This window comes from Pinus tabuliformis, chromosome 7 (assembly GCF_031772625.1).
Source record: "Pinus tabuliformis cultivar Carrire ecotype Pingquan chromosome 7, CPIR1, whole genome shotgun sequence".
NCBI lineage: Eukaryota > Viridiplantae > Streptophyta > Pinopsida > Pinales > Pinaceae > Pinus > Pinus tabuliformis.
Window position 1 is genome coordinate 1,449,447,683 of NC_142293.1, and position 18,882 is coordinate 1,449,466,564.

Here is an 18,882-nt window from a genome sequence, read left to right on the forward strand (position 1 = left end):
TTTGGCTGGCACATCTCTGTTTCTAAGTGAATATCGTTGCTGTTGTGCAGATAGAGCATTCATATACCCCCTTTGATATTCTTCTGATTCTTCTTCCAACACGGTGTCGCTAGCTAGAATAAAATCAGTGTCTTGGTGTGCAGCTGAATTCACTACACATTCTTCCTCTTCGGTAATGTAAGTAGGCATCTCATCTGGAGTAAAGAGGTGGTTTTCTTTGCCTATTACATTCCCGTCCTCATCTAACTCCGGTCCATGCACAAAATTCTGCTGCAAAGGTGTTGTACCGGCTGTTGTGCTATTTGCTCTTGAGTTCACTGATCTCTCTGTCTTATTCTATATTGTGGCTGTTGCTGGCCACGAAAGCTAGGATTCCTAACTTGTGGCTCTGGCTTGTCAAGTTTACCCTTTCAAGCATCTGCTCTACCTTTTTGAGAAGTTGATCCATTGAAGAAGATTCTTCTTTCACGGTGGTTTTCTTTTCTGCTCTCGCTCTAGCTCTTTTGGACAGCAGATTTGCTTCAATGTTGACCGCAATTTTCTGCATGTCTTCCATTGTGGCCGGTTCTCTCTCTCTTAATTGGTATGCCATGTCAGCATCAAAACCCTCTGGGAACTTCATCATTGCTAGTCCCATAGGTGGCTTTAGATGATTTGGAATTTTGTTATAGACTGCATTAAATCTAACACAATAGTCTTGGACCGACTCACCAGCGTTCCGTTTGATTTGTTCATATTCGGCCAGAATTTGAAGGGGATTCTTTTTCACTTCCCACCGGTTCAAAAATTGTCTTTGTAGTTCAGCCAAGGTAGTGATACTTGCTGCCGGAAAACCTCTGAACCATTTCCTCACATCACCTGCAAATGTCTGTACAAAGAGCCTCATTGCCACGTTCTCTGCATCAATCTCATGAAGTTCATAGAAGTCTGCCATTTTGTCTACATGTTGTTGAGCAGTAATGCTGTTAGGAGTGCCATCAAAAAATGGGATTTTACTTTGATAATCCGTTGGCATATCATCTAGAACTTGGGGTAGAACAAGGGGTGCAAAACGGGCAGCCATCATTCTCGGTGGATTTGGCCTTGGAGGTGTTGGAGGAGTGTGCACAGTTTGCAAGGGGCTTGCAATTGGGGTTTGGGGCTGTGTTGCAATGTAATTATCAATTAATCTATTAGCTCTTTTTGTTTCGAGGTCTACAAGAAATTACAGATTGGGGACAATATAATCAACAGCCCTTTCGGATTTAGACTCAAACAATGATATCTCAAACCGTTCGTCAAACTCAAGCTCTTCAAGATACTCAAAAATGTCGGGACATGAATGGGATTTGAACACAGGAGTTATGGTGCTTTCTTGATGAAGGAGTCTTGGGATCAAATTGGGGTTTTCGTAAATATGAGGAGGATCCGGGTCTGGATTGGCTCTGGTATATCGTCTCGAAGCCAGCGTGCTATTGAGAAAAATCACAGGACACAACCAACTTACTCAGCCTTTCCAATCCTAAGCTCATCATCCGGAAGCTTAGAATTATTATGAAACAAGGGGATTTGATTTCAACTTATCCCCAGTGGAGTCGCCACTATGTTAGCACCTAAATCTGCCTTAGGCTGAAGGAAGGCAAAAATTAGGGTAACCACAAACCATGCTCAGTCTGGTAGCTAGCCCTACCAAAACAGGAGAGGGCTCTCTCCGAGTCACGCTCAGTGAATAGATAATCGAAAACGGTCTAAGATGACTTACAATGCAATATTTACCTTAGGCTAGTAAGTGAATAGGGATTCTAGAAACAATTTTCATGAATGACCGAGCTTCTGGGATGTTATGGGACCGGCGCTCAGCAAAGAACATAGAATTTAATACAAAGGCACAGATTGTTCCATGAGTCAAGGTAGGCGGAAAATGTAACAATTTAGTTTGAGGTACCACGGCATGAATAGATTGCTGAAAAAAGTGAAAAGGGCATAGTGACATGAATCCTTTTCAACAGAAGAATAACACCGAACATGAAATTTTCTCACAGGCAGAGTAATAAAATTGAATTCTACCTAATCTCACTTAGAAAATTTCACTGGAAATGAGCATGAATTGAATTATGAAACATAACTAAATACATATGAAAACACAAGAGACACATTTGCTACACTCACAACCACAAGAATCTCATGAAACAGAGCCGTTGCCTTTCATTAATTCTCTGTCAAAAATACACAGTGAAGAAACAAAGTTTCTTTCCCACAGTCTCCCAGAAGTTACAAGACAACCCACCCTTTGCAAATAACTTGCATACAATATATAGAATGTGTGAGGAAGAGATAGAGCGCCCAAGAGTTGGGGAGTTACTCAAATCATTACAAAATGGAGATGGAGAGCCAACCATCAGCTACAGGTGCAGCGCTGCAAACATGACATTTGGCTTGGGGTGACCGTTTGCCTTCCTTTGCCACTTAGATAGAAGCAAATCTGGAGAAAAAACTCTTTAAATTTCGCCTTTGGTGCCAAAAAGCTGAAGTGTAGATGAGCGGGCCCACTTGGAGAAGTTGCGAACCGAAATTTCGCAAAACGGAAGCAAATTGGCAATTTTTCCTCTGTGCGTCGCGCCATTTTTTTTGTGCGTCGTGCTACTTTGGGACCTGTTTTGGGGCACTTCCAGGTGTCCAAAATGTGCCCAAGTGGGCTTGCTGGAAATCCTATCCTGTCTACTTCCTAACCCAACTGGAATTTTCAAATTTGGTGCTCATTTTTCCCTCCAAATCTTCATTCTCCCAAGACTGCTTTCTGTGTGTCAAAAAAGTGGCAGAGAGGCCATTTTTGAGTGTTTTTTGACCTTTAGGAGACCCAGATCTTGCCAAAATCTCTTGCCTGGACACCAGTAGTCGTAATTTTCCATGCTGAATCCAAATCTACAATCCATTCCTCATTTGGAGCTCTATAATTTTAGTGTCATGCCTGTGGCGCAGTGCACAGGGAGAAAATCCCTATTTTTTACCCAAAAAATTACCAAGTGACCAAAATTTCCCCAAATTTTTTGAAATTTGGGCTAGAGGATATCTATGGGGTGTTATGATGGGAGAAGGAAGCCTCAGCCAAGATTCGAAGCCGATCTTTATCTTTTTCCCTTTTCGCCCTTCTTGTTGCTTTCCTCAGTTTTGCCTTCAAGTTTCTTATCCGGGCCTGTACACTCATGTTTCGCACCCTGTAACGGAAAGACATATGTCTCAGTAGATCAAGGTCCTGGTCAGCTTTGTCCAACAGCCTTTCCAAATGCATGTTGACCCTCTCAAGGTTGGCCTCCCGATCCTCATTGATTGCTTGCTCCAAAGATGTGAGCGCAACCCTTCTTCTTTGAGCAGCTCGGCGATGCTCACGAATGTTTTGCATCTCAATGATCGTCTGTTGGTCTTCAAGCTGTTTGTTTCTTTGCTCCAGGTATTTCATGTTCCACTTGGACCTCTCAAGTCAAGGGACAAGGACTCAATCACTAACTGCTGCTCCTGGATGATCTCTGTAAGCTCCTCATTTGTTGGTTCTGCATCTGTCTCATCATCCTGGAGGAGAACAAATTCGGTCTCTCGCTCACCTGATGGCCCTTCCTCCTGCACTAGCTCCTTACCCTTACCCTGCTCCTGTGATGTTGATGTCGGAAGCGAGGCCCCTTCCACCCCAGGTGGAGATAACACTCGCTTTGCTGCTGCAAATAAGGGTCTACTGCCTTTCTGATAGGTGATGTATACTGGCATAGTGGCAGTTTCATGTCACTCATACTGATGAGATGGGCCCCCTACCTCATGCTCTTCCTCTGAAGCCACCTGTGGAGCACTGAAGAAATCATGGGAGATGAAGTCCTTCCAAGCAATACCCTTCAATCCCAACTGATGGTCTACCAAAATCCGGATAAGGGCAAAGTGATACACACTGTTGAGCTACTGTCGAGGGGTCTTGTGCTGCATGAAATTTCTCATTCTCTCTATGTTCCCACAGATGAAAAATGGTAAGTTCATCATCCGCACCCTCGTAAAGTGCATGAGCAGCCTGATGTGATAGGCATAAAGGCGAGAAAACCTCCCCTCGCAACTGAAGTACTTCATGATCAATTTCATGAGTGGGGCATACTCCTCTTTCAGAAATCTGAATGGAAAAACTCTCGTGAGGTGGCTCAAACAGTTGTCCTTGATGTAAGGCTCATAATGATGCCTCTCGACCTTCTTCTTCTTATGCCACTGCTATCCAATGTTTGGTATGCCTATTGCCACTGATATGGTTTCGGGTGTCAATGTGAAAGTGACCCCAGCCAAGATAGACTATCCTCCATGTAGCTGAAGCGCAACAGGACGGGCCAACTCATGATGAACTCTGACATTTGCCACCCTCTGACAAAATTCAAAACATGCCAAGTGCTGGAAACAAGACATAGCAAGAGGGCATGCCTGCAACTCGGTGAGGGTGTTTGGCTCATCTCTAAGATGTCTGCCACTCCGGTGATGTCTCCTTTGGGCCCTCTCTCCTGAAGTTGTATCACTGTGGGTCTCCTCCTCATATTTTGATGAAACTTCGGATGCCATTACTGCTGTTTGTACCCTGAGTTTTATGCTGCCCTTTAATTCCAATGAAGCTGGTAGTTGCTCTGAAAATATGCCACCAAGGGGACAATAAAACAGGGAGTATTAGGAGGGGAATGATGAAATGGGAATAGGGGTTAAAGGGAGAGATTTTTCAGGGATTTGGGAGTAGTATTGGGTATAGTGTTGATGGGGTAGGGTTTGAAACACCTTGGCAGCACTATCACTGTAGCATAAACCCTAGGATCATGATTTCTTTGTGTTCTCTTTTGTTTGCTTTATAAAAAATTTTGCATTTGATTTATACTCCTAAAACCATGCTATCCCTTTCAAGTTTGATGCTAGAGTGGAGGTAGGTTTCCTACCTTTCAAATTTGATGAGCATCCAAAAATATTTAGGCAAATTAATTGTTTTCTGGGCTTTATATCTCTGTGCGTCGTGCACAATGCCCAGTGCACCACGCCAGTGGTAGATTTACACAGTGGACGGGCTCTGTGTGCGTTGTGCCCAATGAGTACGCCGCGCTCCTTGGTGTATGCGCCACGCGCCCTGAAATCACTCTAAGTCACTCCTAATCGTTTGATTCTTCAACTCTTCGACCATGCACATTTCTTTCACAACCTCGCTTGCACAATAAGCTGGTCTTATGGTGATTTTGAGTTAACCAAATAGTGGAGGAATAGGGAGAGGGTTTGGTAGTGATTTAGGGTGGGGTTTTTGGAAAAATGATCAAGGGGAGATGGGAAAACAAATGATAGGTGAGGGGAAAAAGGTGAGGGGAGTGAAACCTTGGCACTAACAACACATTTTGATAACCCCAACCATCGTTTTCTTGGTGATTTTCTTATGGTTGACCTTATGCTTTTTGGTGACATTCAAACATCTCCACAAACACCATATCCTTGATAAAATTTGATGAACAGGTGAGGTCGTAAGGCTTACCTCTCTATTTGATAGCCTTCACCAAAATTTGGGGTGTTTTGGCAACATTTCTCGGCCCCTGGTCTATGTGCGCCGCACACAATTCCCAGTGCGCCACTCACTTTGTATGCACCGTGCCTATGTAAACCTTCAACTGTGGACTGGCTACGTGTGTGCCGCGCTCCTGGGTATGTGCGCCGCACCCTCTAAAACCTGCTCCCACTCACTTCAAACGCTCCAATCTCACACTCACGCCTTTGCAATGTCTTCTCCAAGTCTTGTAGTAGCACAATTCCTTTGATTTGGGTAAAAACATGTATATATAGCCTTGGAAGAGATGGGTTTAATTTTTGCTTCTTTGAAAACCCATTTTTCTAATGTTGTGTTTTGCACTTTTTCATTGACTTTAGAACACACTTATTTTCAATTTCCCTTTGACATTTTGGCTCAAATTATGAAATTTTCGGCACATCTTTGCAGGGACTATATGACAGAGGCATTTGGCCACGGAAACCATAACTACATCTAAAAAGTCAACTGGTGATTTTTTTGGAAAATTTTGTCATAAATGACCTTGTTTGACTTTTCTTCAAAACAGAGTTTTGAAGAAGAGTCGAAGTCTATCCACGTGACGATGAAGCTCTCTGAACCATAGCTGTGTAAGGGCCTCCCTCTGGCCTGCATGGCTTTTCTAGACATGTTTCAAAGACCAAATTGATGAATTCCTAGACCCAAACATAGAAAATGACTTTTGTCCTGTAAAGGACCAGACCTTGACTGTCATGGACTTTGGTGATTATTGGCACAAGACCTGAGCCAGCAGGAGCCGGACATGAGGGGAAATGATTAACATGACTTTCTCCATCAGATCATGGCATGCCCCTAGCGAAATGCAGCTGAGTGAATGGAGTGGGACACCTAAAATTGAAATGCTCAAAGAGTTTTGATCTCTGACGGAGGGCTAACCAGACCGACTCTAACACCTGCAAGTGCAGAATAGTAAAAGTGATCTTTATCTCCTTCATCTTTGTATCTATTACACTGCTCATCAAATTTTGTCGTAGTAGAATGTTGATTTCCTCTCTTATATCTATCATTGAACCTTTCAGGACATTGGAATTTACAGTGATGTAATGACCTACTTAATCTTATCATGCAAATTTTACTAGTGTTTAAATTACCTGAAAATATCGACTTATATATATCAAGAAATATTGGTACATACCTATATTGGTGAAACTGTAAATTTATTACTGATATAAATTTTATTCAATTCCCAACTTACCTCCTCAAAATTAAATTTTGATAGGATATGGTCTCCTTCCATTTATTCCAATTTAAATATCCATATCCCCAAAATGTCTTGTCAAATTTACTTGGGAGAATATATGGTCCTCTCCAATTAATTACCAAATTATATGTTCATCTCCCATCCCCAAAATGTCCTCTCAAATTTACTTGGGAGAAGATATGATCCTCTCCAATTAATTACCAAATTATATATTCATATATCATCCCAAAAATGTCCTCTCAAATTTAAATGGGAGAAGATATGGTAAGAAAAGTCAAATGTAAGGATGAGGGGGTAGTTATGACATTAATGATAGGTGGTTGAGGTGGAGAAGAGAAGGAGGCATAAAAGGGGAAGGATGATGAGAGGAAGGAGGGGATACTTGGTCTTGGTTTTGGTTTTGGAGGATTTATTTTGAGAGGAAGGTGGAGAAAAGAGAAGGGAGAGAAGGAGAGTATTGTTTAACTCGGACACGCTACATCTGGTTGGACTTGGGCTCGGAGGGCTAGGGAACCCATGGAGGTTTCTTGGGCTAGGAAATACTTCCTAGTTGGCTGGGAAGTAAATCCAGTCGATAGTCAATAGTATCATCCCAACAGGTTCAAGAGCTCAGGGGCATCTCAACTAAGCTATTGGAATAGGTATTCCTTTGTTTATAGATTAGTCATGTAAGTGCTTGAAATAAAATGCTTACTTATTTAATTGTGGGTTATAAATTTTAATGGTAAATTATTATCAATTAAATGTTTAGTTAGAAATAAGTTATTTCCCATTTTATTGTATTTAAAAGTATAGAAATTTAGTGTTGTTAGAGGACCCTAGGATGGAGCCTCACACATGGTATCAGAGAAAGTTGACCCTACAAAATATGTGGGTTATATTCCCACCAAGCTTCTGTTGTGTCACTTTGATGTGCTATTTATACATAGTTCACATTCATTAACATAGCTTCAGTACGTAAGGTGCTAAGGCATATAAAACCAATACTTTAACATTAGACCCTTCATCTGCTTGTGCAAGATAATAGTAAAAGTAATAGTATTCAAAAAAAAACTAAACTTTTGACAAACATTCTGTACACTCAATTTCTTAATCAGAAAATTGCAATATGTACATCTCCATATGTAAATGAAAACCCAAAGGTGGTAGGAAAATAGTTCTGGCCTTGTAAAAGTAGCTCCCTCTTACAACTCCTGTTGTTTGCAGAGATAAAATTCCTAGCCAATCATGCAATTTTCGAGAGATAAAATTCGTAGCCGGCCATGCAATAAATACCATGTCGATTAAAAAGGGTGGACTCAGCACCTTGTTGACCGGCTAAAAAGTGTTGTAAAATCCTCTGAACACAGTCAATATCATAAAGAGTCTCAATAGTGTAAGAGTAGCTCAGTATGAGGAGATCATCTAAAGTCATGTTATCACTCAGATTTTCCTTGAAGTTGTTGAGAAGAGGAAAGGGGTCAGAGGTATCCACAAACCAACTTTTAGATACAGAATCTAGCCAATCTGTATCCAAAGAGGGCTCTCTCTTTAAGTTTTAGCTTTGTTTTGAAAGATATTAGGCTAGTTATGAAAGTTTAGGGGTTTTGATTGAGTTTGGGTGGTGTAATTCAATAGCAGAGGGGTAGAATTGAGTAGTTTAGGCCATTGGGCTAATGGAGTCAAAGAAGATGGCTTAACTGGATTTGGTTTCTTAACAAGGGATGGTTTCATAGGGCAAGATAGTTAAACAGGGAAAAAATAAAGACTTAAAAAGATGGAATGGACTCAAAATGGATGAAGCGCAATTAAGAATCCTTCATTATATTTTAAGAGAGGGAACTTGGATGATTACTAATCTTTACTAAATAATCAAAGTGAATAAACTAGGAAATAAGAGCAATTAAGAATTCACTGTTTATGCCAGTTTAGAGGAAAACATTAAGAACAAAAACGATTGAAATAAGATTGAACTCAAGCACTTTCTGAATTATTCTTTTTCGTTTATCGTTTATTTATGAAACATAGATGATATAGTAAACAAGAAAACTTTAAAACATGAGATATAGAAGACTTATTGATCCGATGTCTGACTCAATAATCCTGTGAAAAGTCCTTTGCATCAATTCTTCATCCAGCTAGCCATAAATTTTTTTTTCTAACAACACTTTATTCCAAAATAATCAGTATTACAACAATGTCTAAGAATCCACCCTCAATACTCCAATTGAGGGAGTATTTATACAAAAAAATTACAAAATATCTCATAACAAAGTGAGATATATTCTAGGATTATTATGAATAAGTTACAAGGAAAATAGAGACAGATGGTCCGTAGATAGGAGAAAAGGCAAACTAATGTTGTGATGTTCTTATTCTTGTGAGTGTGCTAGAGATAGGCCTATGATTTGGCTTGCTACTGTCTTCTTTGGTAATTATGTGTTGGCTGCCCTGTTTTTACTGATACTCTTTACTTGCTCTGATACTCTTCGACTTGTTTGACCTCTATTTATCCTCTTTACCATTACTTACTGTGGTAAATAACCAAAATTTACCTTTTACCAAGGATAATTTTACAAAATTTCTAACATTTCTTCCCACCATTGTGTTTCTGGCATTCTGGTTTTTTGAAGTTTTCTCAGGGTCTCATCAGTTTCAGTGTACTTGAAAAAGGTAGGCTGAAATGGAAACAAGTGATTTATCTTATGCTCGACATAAAATAAGTTCTCTAGACAGTCATAGAGAACTCCGCCTGTAGACAATGCTTTTGATGCTGATGCACTTGTTGATGGACCTACCTAGTTGCCTACATATTGATCCAATTTCTCCACATAGTCTATATGCCTCATTAGTTTATCATTAATAACTAAAGGACTAGGCAACCCTTTACTCTGCAAAATATCAAATCTTTTCATGAAGGCATTAATTTCTTCCTGCATGTCATGGCACCTTCTTTCTAAATTTTGCATCAGAGTCCTTTTAGTAAAAACCCTTTTGACTTCCAAAATTGTTCCTGTTCTATCTTGAATGCCCAACTCTTCAAGCTGGTACTTATTCCTGGTATTCAAAAACTATATAAGCCTGTTGGCTTCCTCAGGCATATTTCCTAACTCTGTCCTTGTCTTTTGAACCTCTTCTCGAGCTACCTTTACTAAATCAATTTTCTCAAAAATTATTTGGATTGATGGCCAAACATCATTTATTGACTGAGTGATGTTGGCCCAAAGAATTTTCTTAATTTCTGCCAGAGGCTTGTCAAAAGTAAGATCCTTTTCTAATGATTTCACTTTGTTTTCTAACCCTTTAATCTCTCTTGTCTTTTCTGCAACACTTATTTTTGAGAGATCATACCTTTTCTCTAAGTTGGCATACTGCTCTTTTACCTTATTTAGCTCTGAAACTTGCAGTTTCATGTCCTCCATTGATTTTATTAGTTCCTTTGTGCTTAAATTGGCAGTACTATCCTATGGTGTTCTTGATGTTCCTGTTGTTGTTGTACCTGTGACCATCTCTGCTGTGGCTACTGGAATGTTTGGTGCCGGAGCTACTCCATGGGTTGAAGGGTCTGCTGTTGAGACTACTGGCATCACATTAGGAGGCTGAGAGGTCGACTCTCCCTGCTTGTCCTTTAATGCTTTTTCAAGTTCTTGCTCAGTCTCATTCAGTCGTTCATTAAGTTTTAAGAGCAAATCCATCAGCTCTTCTTCATATTTTTTCTTTATGATCTCAGCAGTCTGTGGATGCCTTGAAGGAGGCAGCTTTAGCTGCTTCCTTAAGGCAGCAATATCTTCATCTTTCTTTTTGATTAAGGCTTCTGTAGCCTTTACATCTTTGGGATCATGACCCAATCCAATAATTATTTCTTCTAAAGATTTTATTCTGTTATCTTTGGCCTGGGAGGAGGCTTTCTCCAAGTGTAGTTGGGCAGTTGTGTTATCCAAGGAATTTTGCAACCTTTGGGCCATCATTGCCTTACCAGTCAAGGTTGAATAAATCATTTCTCCAGTTTGTTTATGCAATTCAATCTGATCCAAAGGATGAATATCCTTTGCCATGACTTCAAAATTTGTTCTGAGATAATCTGTTGTTGATTTAGGCTGTTGCACCTTTGGTTTGAAATAGCTCATTATCATTTTGCCTTCTTTGATGTCATAGGCTGACATCAATCTCTATTGATTTGTGGGGGCCATTTTCAAATATTGATTATAAACTTGAAGCCTCAATGGATCATTCCTGGCCTTTATTTCTGTAAATGTTTTCTTAATATCTGAGGCATCTTTCCCTGGTGGCATGAAAGAAAATATCTCTGCACTTTTACTGTCTTTCTAACTCCTGTCTCTGTGAGCTAGTGGGTGTTTCTCCTACCGAAAAAGTTTGTTGGCTATCTACTCTTTCTTCCCTTTGACTATCTGTAGTTTCTTCAGCAAATTCCCCCTCTGAGAGGTGATTTAGTCTTTGCCTTTTTGTTCCAGGTTGTCCTAAAGGTCCACTGGCAGGGGTAGTTGTTTCGCTTTCTCTCTTTTTATTTCTTTCCTCATTTAGAGGAGTTTGCAAAACTGGAGGTTCTCCCACATTGTGAGGAGTATGTATTTGGGCCTGTTCTTTGGAAGTTTCAGGCTACTTAGACATTGTAGACCGTTATATGGTTTGAATGCTGGTCTATAATTCCTTGCCTTTTGATGTTCTTGTGGCTGATGTGCTGGTTTCCTATGAAGGTTGCCAAGAGGTTCCAACAATGGAGGCACCAATTCCTGATATTTGAGATAACTCAAATGGTACCTGCCCAAAAGAATCCAAGTCAAGTGTTTTCTCAAGATCTCTCATAACATTCTCAATGTTGACATGTTCACTATTATTTTCTACTAGGGTCCCTTCCCTCCACTCATCCATGTTTGCAATTTGTTCAATATCTGGAATCCTATGGTGAATGTACAGTGACAACCTGTTTTTCATTCTCCTATCACAGATAAAGCTATTAGGTCATATGGCCTCCAACCAAAACTTTTGTGCAACTTAAGATGATCTTCTAGAATTTTCTCTACTTCTCTCTGTGCTTCCCTATCATTGCAGACAAAAGGGCCTAACTGATTTTTGATTCTGAGTTGAGCTTTCTTTGTGGCTTTGTAAAAATTAACCATGTTTGTATGTATCATTTGTCTGAAATATTCCAATTCAAACAGTCTCACTTGAATGTATTTTGGTAACTTGAAAGGGCAGAGCTCACATCCATATATCCTAATTTCTGTATGGTCCTTTTATAGATACCAATCACCTATTCTGTATTGCTTGGAGAGCTGTAGGATTCTCTTGATGTCACCACTGATCCTAGGAGGGGAAACCCCTGTCAATAAGGTGGTTGCTGGATGAAAAAATTGATCAATGAACTCATTATATGAGTAAGGGGATTCAAAGGATGCATGGAAGATGGGACTCCAAAAGATAACAGACCTTGGATTGCCTTTAGTGTCAAGTTTCCTGACAGGGAAAGGGAAGTTCTCTGACTGATAATACAACATAAGATGATAGATGAAAGTGGTGTATTTGAAGACTCCTTCATTGTCCAGTCTCAGGAATTGGTCATGAATCTTATTGGCAATATAGGAGGCATAATCATACTTGATAGCAGGGGGCTGTCCAGGAGTAAAAATTGACAACAATACTAAGGTTATGTCATCAACATACTCACTAGTGTTGAATCCCATGATTAAAGATATCATATCAACAATAAGTTATCCCATGTCTATGAAGAAAGCTTGCAGATAAGGAGGTGGTCCATCAGGCTGATGCTTTGGTGACATGAAAGTTTTATAGATGCATTTCAGTTTTGACTGAGACAATTGAGTGGATTTCTCAAGTAAATATCCCATAGAAAGGGGAGTGAGAGCTTGACCAGGGGAAAATTGCAACATTTCATTAATGGATGCAGCTATTATGGGGAAGAGGACTATTTGACTTGGGGACATAACAACTCTGCGATTAGGGTCATAATTGGCTTGGCATTGGTGGATTATATCAGGGAAAACATGGACTGAAGGGAGAAAATACCTGGGAAGGTTGGATTCCCATAGTCCCAGGATGTCTGAGCCTCTTAGGTAGTTATCTCTGGCTTGGCAAAAGACCTTAAGGTGATTTCTATCAATGGACAAGTCTTTTATTTGAAAGTCTTTATCCGCAAGAGGTAGATAGTCTAAATCTTTATGAGGGGCATTCATGGGTGCAACAGTCAGAGCCACAGGGGTTTCCACATCTGGTTCTTGTGTATTAAGATGGAAAATAGTGATTTTCAATAACAATGGGCAAACAGAGGGTCTGGGAACTTATATAATGAAAATGAATATTGAATTTGCAATGAATTTGGGCTTTCTTTGTGGAATTTACAGTGTAAAACTAAAACTTGCAGGGTTTTGGTGGAAATTGGATAAATACTTGTATTTGGGAAGTGAACAGTGCAAAAACAGGTGCAGGTAGTAGCTTAACAGGTTCTGGGTTGTGTCGGCTGCAAGATTCTTAGCAAGGTGGTGAATGGAAATCTTCGTCAGTTGACCTCGACGTTCTTTGCATGGGAACACTGGTATACGGTTAAAAACAATGAAAATGACATTCATTTGTTTTATTAACAAAGTCAAGGTTGGGGGGGGTTTTTTGTTATTCTGGCGGATGACACAAGCGAGAAAGGTTGTTTTTTCGTATGCGGAGGGTGGTAAGCGGTATGGTATCGCACCGCTTTTGGGAGTGGGTGGTATGTAGCCAGGAGCCAGTGATTCCACAGGTTTTACTACATGTGGCGGGGCGCTGTGTGAAAAACACTTTGTGTTCGCGCGCTAATGCGAGGTCACAAAGTGGTGTGCGATATTGTTAATGGCCGTTGGATGATGGAGGCGTGATCGGATGACTGACAGGAGGCGCGATGTGGCGGGGTTTAATGCGAGCGGGCCCGACCCAATTAAAAATTGTTTAATTGTATCGGGGGTGATATGATTGGTTGGGGAGGGTTCTTAATTAACCGTGAGGGTTAATTAATCCCAATTAATAAAGTGGGGGTGTTAGGTTGTTAACTAGTTACGAGTTAACTAGTTAATCCTATTTAAACATATTTATGGTTATAATTAACGAAATGGGTGGAATATATACAATTTGGGGAATTTTTATATATATTTAAATAATACGGGAAGGGGTAATATTGTGCGGGAGTTTATAGATTAAAATAGGCTAATAGTTAATATGACAATGTAATGAAAAGCGCCAAGTAAAACATTAGGATTATGTATTTAACTTAGGCTTAAGTGGAAAAAGGGGTTTCTATGTGATATTGTGTATCTTTCCTAAGTAAAATAGGATTTTACTTAGGGAAAGACTTATGAGAGAGAATGAATGATGGTTTTAAGTACTTAGGCTTTTAAATTATTGGGCCGAGGGTCCGGTCCCTCCAGAAGTCAAAGAAATACTCTAAGCTCCTCTAATTTTCAAATGCCTTAGTACTTAAGGGGAATTAGTGAATAATTAGGGAAAATGAGAAGGGGAGTTAATTATTTGACCTTGCCTTGCTTGAAATGCTTTCAGTGTAATGTCTGCCTTGCACTTGTGATGAAAGTAAAAATTAGCACATTTAGAGTCATTATACATCACATGTAATTCTGCAATATCATCTACCTACCCTACCTACTTTAACCTAATATTTTTTCTTCTTTATTTGGGTGCACTTAAACTGGAAAACCCTTATCACACTTTCTTTTCTTTTACATGTAGATATCTATCTAAATTTAACCTTATTACATCCAAGGGCTCAGATTAAACTGTTGAGATCCTTTTATTTACTCTACCTATCTACTGATCTGCCAAGATTAAATAGTTTGGTCAGATTTTATTCTCTATCTCTAAAACATAAAATTGAAAATATGAACTAGTCAAGCTTAAGTTGTTTGACTGTTCAGCAATTGTGGCATTAAGTTACAAGCTGCACACAATTGTTTATTGCATAAGAGTAAAAGTAGTGGCATTTAGACTTGCACACTTTCCTTGGTCTTTCTTTTGGTGGGGTTCATTTTCTTTTACTTTTTTGACCATCTTATTCTTTTCACCCTTTGATTTTTCTTTTAGGGTATACCCTCTTTACATTTTTTAAATTTTTTTGATTTTTTGACAATATGGAAAACCTTTGCAACAAGTAAAGGTATGAACATATTCATAGCCCATCCAGTCAATCATGAAATATGACACCTATTGGTATAGGAGCATAACACTGGCTCCACTTGGGGATGGCTTTTCCTGGTGGAAAGTCAAGAATAACAGGTCAAATGGCCTCTGAATGATTTTGACTGAACTCTAAGGTCTTCTTCTACTTGTTGCTTTATTGTATGTATGACAGTAATACTTCTGAAGCTTAGGGCCTTCTCTTCGAGCTTCAACTCCAACAAGTTACTATCCAATCCAAAACTGTGACATTACAAAGGATATAATATGTACATGTTAAAAAATTAGGATACATTAATAGGTAGGATCAAAGTAATGTTTCAACATCCGACAATTAACTGGCCCTTCTTCTGTTTCTGTGCCATCCAAGTTTTTCAGATAATATGTATTGTTTCCTTGTAAGGCATAAATAATATAAAGTCCTTTCCATAGGAAGTCAAACTTTCCATGTTTTCCCTTATCCTCTCTCCTGTTATCCCATCTTAGCACTTTGTCTCCAAGGTAGAAATCATCTGCCTTGGTTCTTTTGTCAAATATCTTCTTAAGCTTCTCCTGTAACACTTGGGATCTTTGATACACTTCCTCTCTAGTCTGCTGCAAATTGATGGTCTGGTTTATCCTCCTTTGAATATCACTAGGCTCCACTTGAGCTTCTTGAAGTAATTTCATTACAGGAACTCCTATCGATGAAGGGAATACAACCTCCATGCCATAGACTAACTCATAAGGACTAATTCCAATAGATTTTTTGGTGGTGAGTCTGTCTGCCCATAGAGCATTTGTTAGTTTCTTGTGCCATTTTTTCTTGTTCTCCTCCAATAATTTTTTAATAATATTAATAAGGCTCTTGTTGGAGGACTCAGCCAGACCATTACCTTAAGGGTAATAGACTGTGCAATGGCCTAAGGTGATATGGTACTTGTTACGGAAACTTATGATCTTCTTGGATTTGAAGGCAGCAACATTGTCAGTTATGATTTTATCAGGACAACCAAATCTAGACAATATGTTGGTTTCTAAGAATCATATGATTATTGTGTCATTGGCTTGTCTAGAAGGAATGACTTCTATCCATTTGGTGAAATAGTCTGTGGTAGTGAGAATCCATTTGTGTTGGCCAGAAGAGGGAGGATGGATTTCTCCAATGAAGTTGAGGCCCCATTGTTGGAAGGGTTTTTCAGTGGAAATTGGTCTCAGGGGTAAAGGTAACAATTTTCTCTTGCCTTCAAAAATTTGACATTTATGGCAAGCAGTGACAAATTTCTTTACATCAGTGAACAAGGTTGGCCAATAAAATCCAACCCTTAGGATCTTGTTTGCAATTCATTTCTAGTAAAGGTGTCCACCACACTCTCCTACATGAAATTCTTGGAGAGCCTTGTTAGCTTCTTCTTTTAATAAACAATTCAATAGAATTCCTTCATGATTTTTCCAAAAAAGAGCATTATCTAAAATACAAAACTTTGAAGCTTTCATCTTTAAAAACCTTTTCTTTGTTCTGGATAACCCTGGAGGAGCTTGCAGGTTTAATAGTATATAAATTACATCAGCATACCAAGGTGAATCTAAGAAGGCCTGGCTGATTTGTGGAGTCGCCATCTCCTGTTCGTTATCCAGTTCATTAATGTCTAGGGCTTGACAATTTGTTTCAATCATGAGCTTGGCCAACCCCTGTCCTTTTATTAGCTTTGTAGGTTTTATTTCAATATCATACTCTAATATGGTAGCAATCCATTTACCTCTTTTGCCCTCAATTCCATCTTGGGTTAAGATGTCTTTGACAACAGCATTTGGTACATAGGCTATCACATGGGAGTACAATATATAGACTCTGAAGTCTTTAATGGCTTTTACAAGTGCAAAAGCTTGTTTCTCCATGATTTTGTATTTTAATGATGCATCCCTAAGTGATTTACTAAAAAAGGCTATGGGTTTCTCACATCCTTGATCATCCTTTTGTAATAAAACAGCTGCTATAGTGTGTTCTGATGCAAATGAAAATATTATGAAGTCTCTATCAAATTGTGGACTAGTAAGGACCGGTGTTCTAGTTAAAGCCATTTTAATTTCTTCAAATGCTTGTTTGGCTTCTACTGTCCATTTAATGCTTGAATCATTTTTTAACATATCATTAAGCAATCTAATTAGTTCAACTAAGTTAGATATGAATCTTCTCAAAAAATTTATCTTTCCTAAGAAAGCTTGAAGTTCTTTGATATTTCTTGGGTGAGGTATCTGCAGAATAGCTTCTATTCTAGCAGGATCAATTCTAATGCCATCTTTGGAAATGATATGGCCCAAGAGTTTACCTTCCTCTAGACCAAACAAGGACTTCTTTGGATTCAAAGAGATACCATATTTCTGCATTTTAAGAATACTTGTCTGAGATGATCCAAATGCTGCTGATCTGATTTAGAAAAAACAATTAAGTCATCCAGATATATAACCATAAAATCATGAATTTCTTTTGCAAATGCTATGTCCATTGCTCTTTGGAAGGTTGCCCCTGCATTTTTAAGTCGAAATGGAATTTTGATATACATGAATGTGCCCCATGGTGTTGTAAAAGCAATTTTTTCCTGGTCATTAGGATGAACCAGAATCTGGTTATACCTTGAGAACCCATCTAAAAGTGAAATCCTAGAAGCACCTACCACCCTTTGTAATATATGATCCATCTTAGGTAAAGGGTAACTATCCTTTAAAGAAACCTTATTTACATTTCTTAAATCAACACATAATCTAATCTCTCCAGTTTTCTTCCTTGTAGGTACTGGATTAGACACCCACTCTGAAAACCTAATAGGAGCAATTATCCCTGCTTCATACATACGTTTGATTTCTTTTTCAATTAATGGTAGTAGTACAGGGTTAATTCTTCTGAGTTTTTGTTTGAATGGTTTCTTATTTTCTTTCAATGGAATTGTATGCTGAATTATAGAGGTGTCATATGATTTCAAATCCTCATAGCTCCAGGCAAAGACATCTTGGAATTCTCTCATTAGTTCAACATATTTTAGTTTTTGGTTAGGGGGCAAAGATTTAGATAACCTTATCATTTTCAAATTTTATTTAGTCCCCAAGTTATATTCTTCAATATCTGCTTTTAGTGGTTCCATCTTAGGTTTCTTTGGAATGTCATTAGAATCAAAGAGGTCTTCTAGAGGAGTTAATCCTTTAGGCAAATGATTATCTTTTAAACTAATGACTTCAGATTCCCCTTCAATAATCTCATCAATATCCATTTGTTTAAGGTCCTGCATTTCTTTGTTGGTAAACTTTGTGGATGAAGCATTTGAATTGTACTTTCTTCTGAAATGCTTGTTTCTACCTCATTTGTTTGATCAAATTCAATAACTGTATCTATATCTATATGACTGTTAGAAAATTCTTCATCTAAAGTCAAGAAATTATTAATCTGCTCATCACTATCAAACACTTGCCAGTTCTTTAAATTGTCAAGTATGGCTGGTCTGTGTCTAATCTCAGCTGTGAACTGATGATTAGGTTCGAATGGTAATTTGTAGGTGCTGGAAAACATTGCCAGACTATGGGCTTGAAAATTGTGTTTTCTTGGGATTTTAACAAGTTGAGTTTCCAGAAAAGTATTGAGAATCTCAATAACTTTTCCTCTGTAGTATCTTAATCTGGGGTCATTTGTTAGATATTTCCCTTTGATCTGTTGAATGATTAAATCAGAATCTCCTATGGCAGATACTCTAATTGCCCCTAATATTTTGACAAGTTTAAGACGTAGCAAGAGAACTTCATACTCTACCATGTTATTGGTGCACTTAAAGTCTAATCTGTAAGCATGGCCTTCAGCATGGTCATTTTCAAGATTGTACACCCAAACTCCTACTCCTACCCCTAATTTGTTGACTGAACCATCAAATTCTAAGTGCCAAAGAATTTCTTGTTCGTAATTAGTATCAGGAATTTG

The 18,882-nt window shown here is 38.8% G+C and overlaps 1 pseudogene; it reads right to left on the reverse strand.

The window, feature by feature from the left end:
• Positions 1-7,995: 7,995 nt before the first annotated feature.
• LOC149253155 (BTB/POZ domain-containing protein At1g30440-like) overlaps positions 7,996-18,882 on the reverse strand; it is a 48,599-nt pseudogene continuing 37,712 nt past the window's right edge.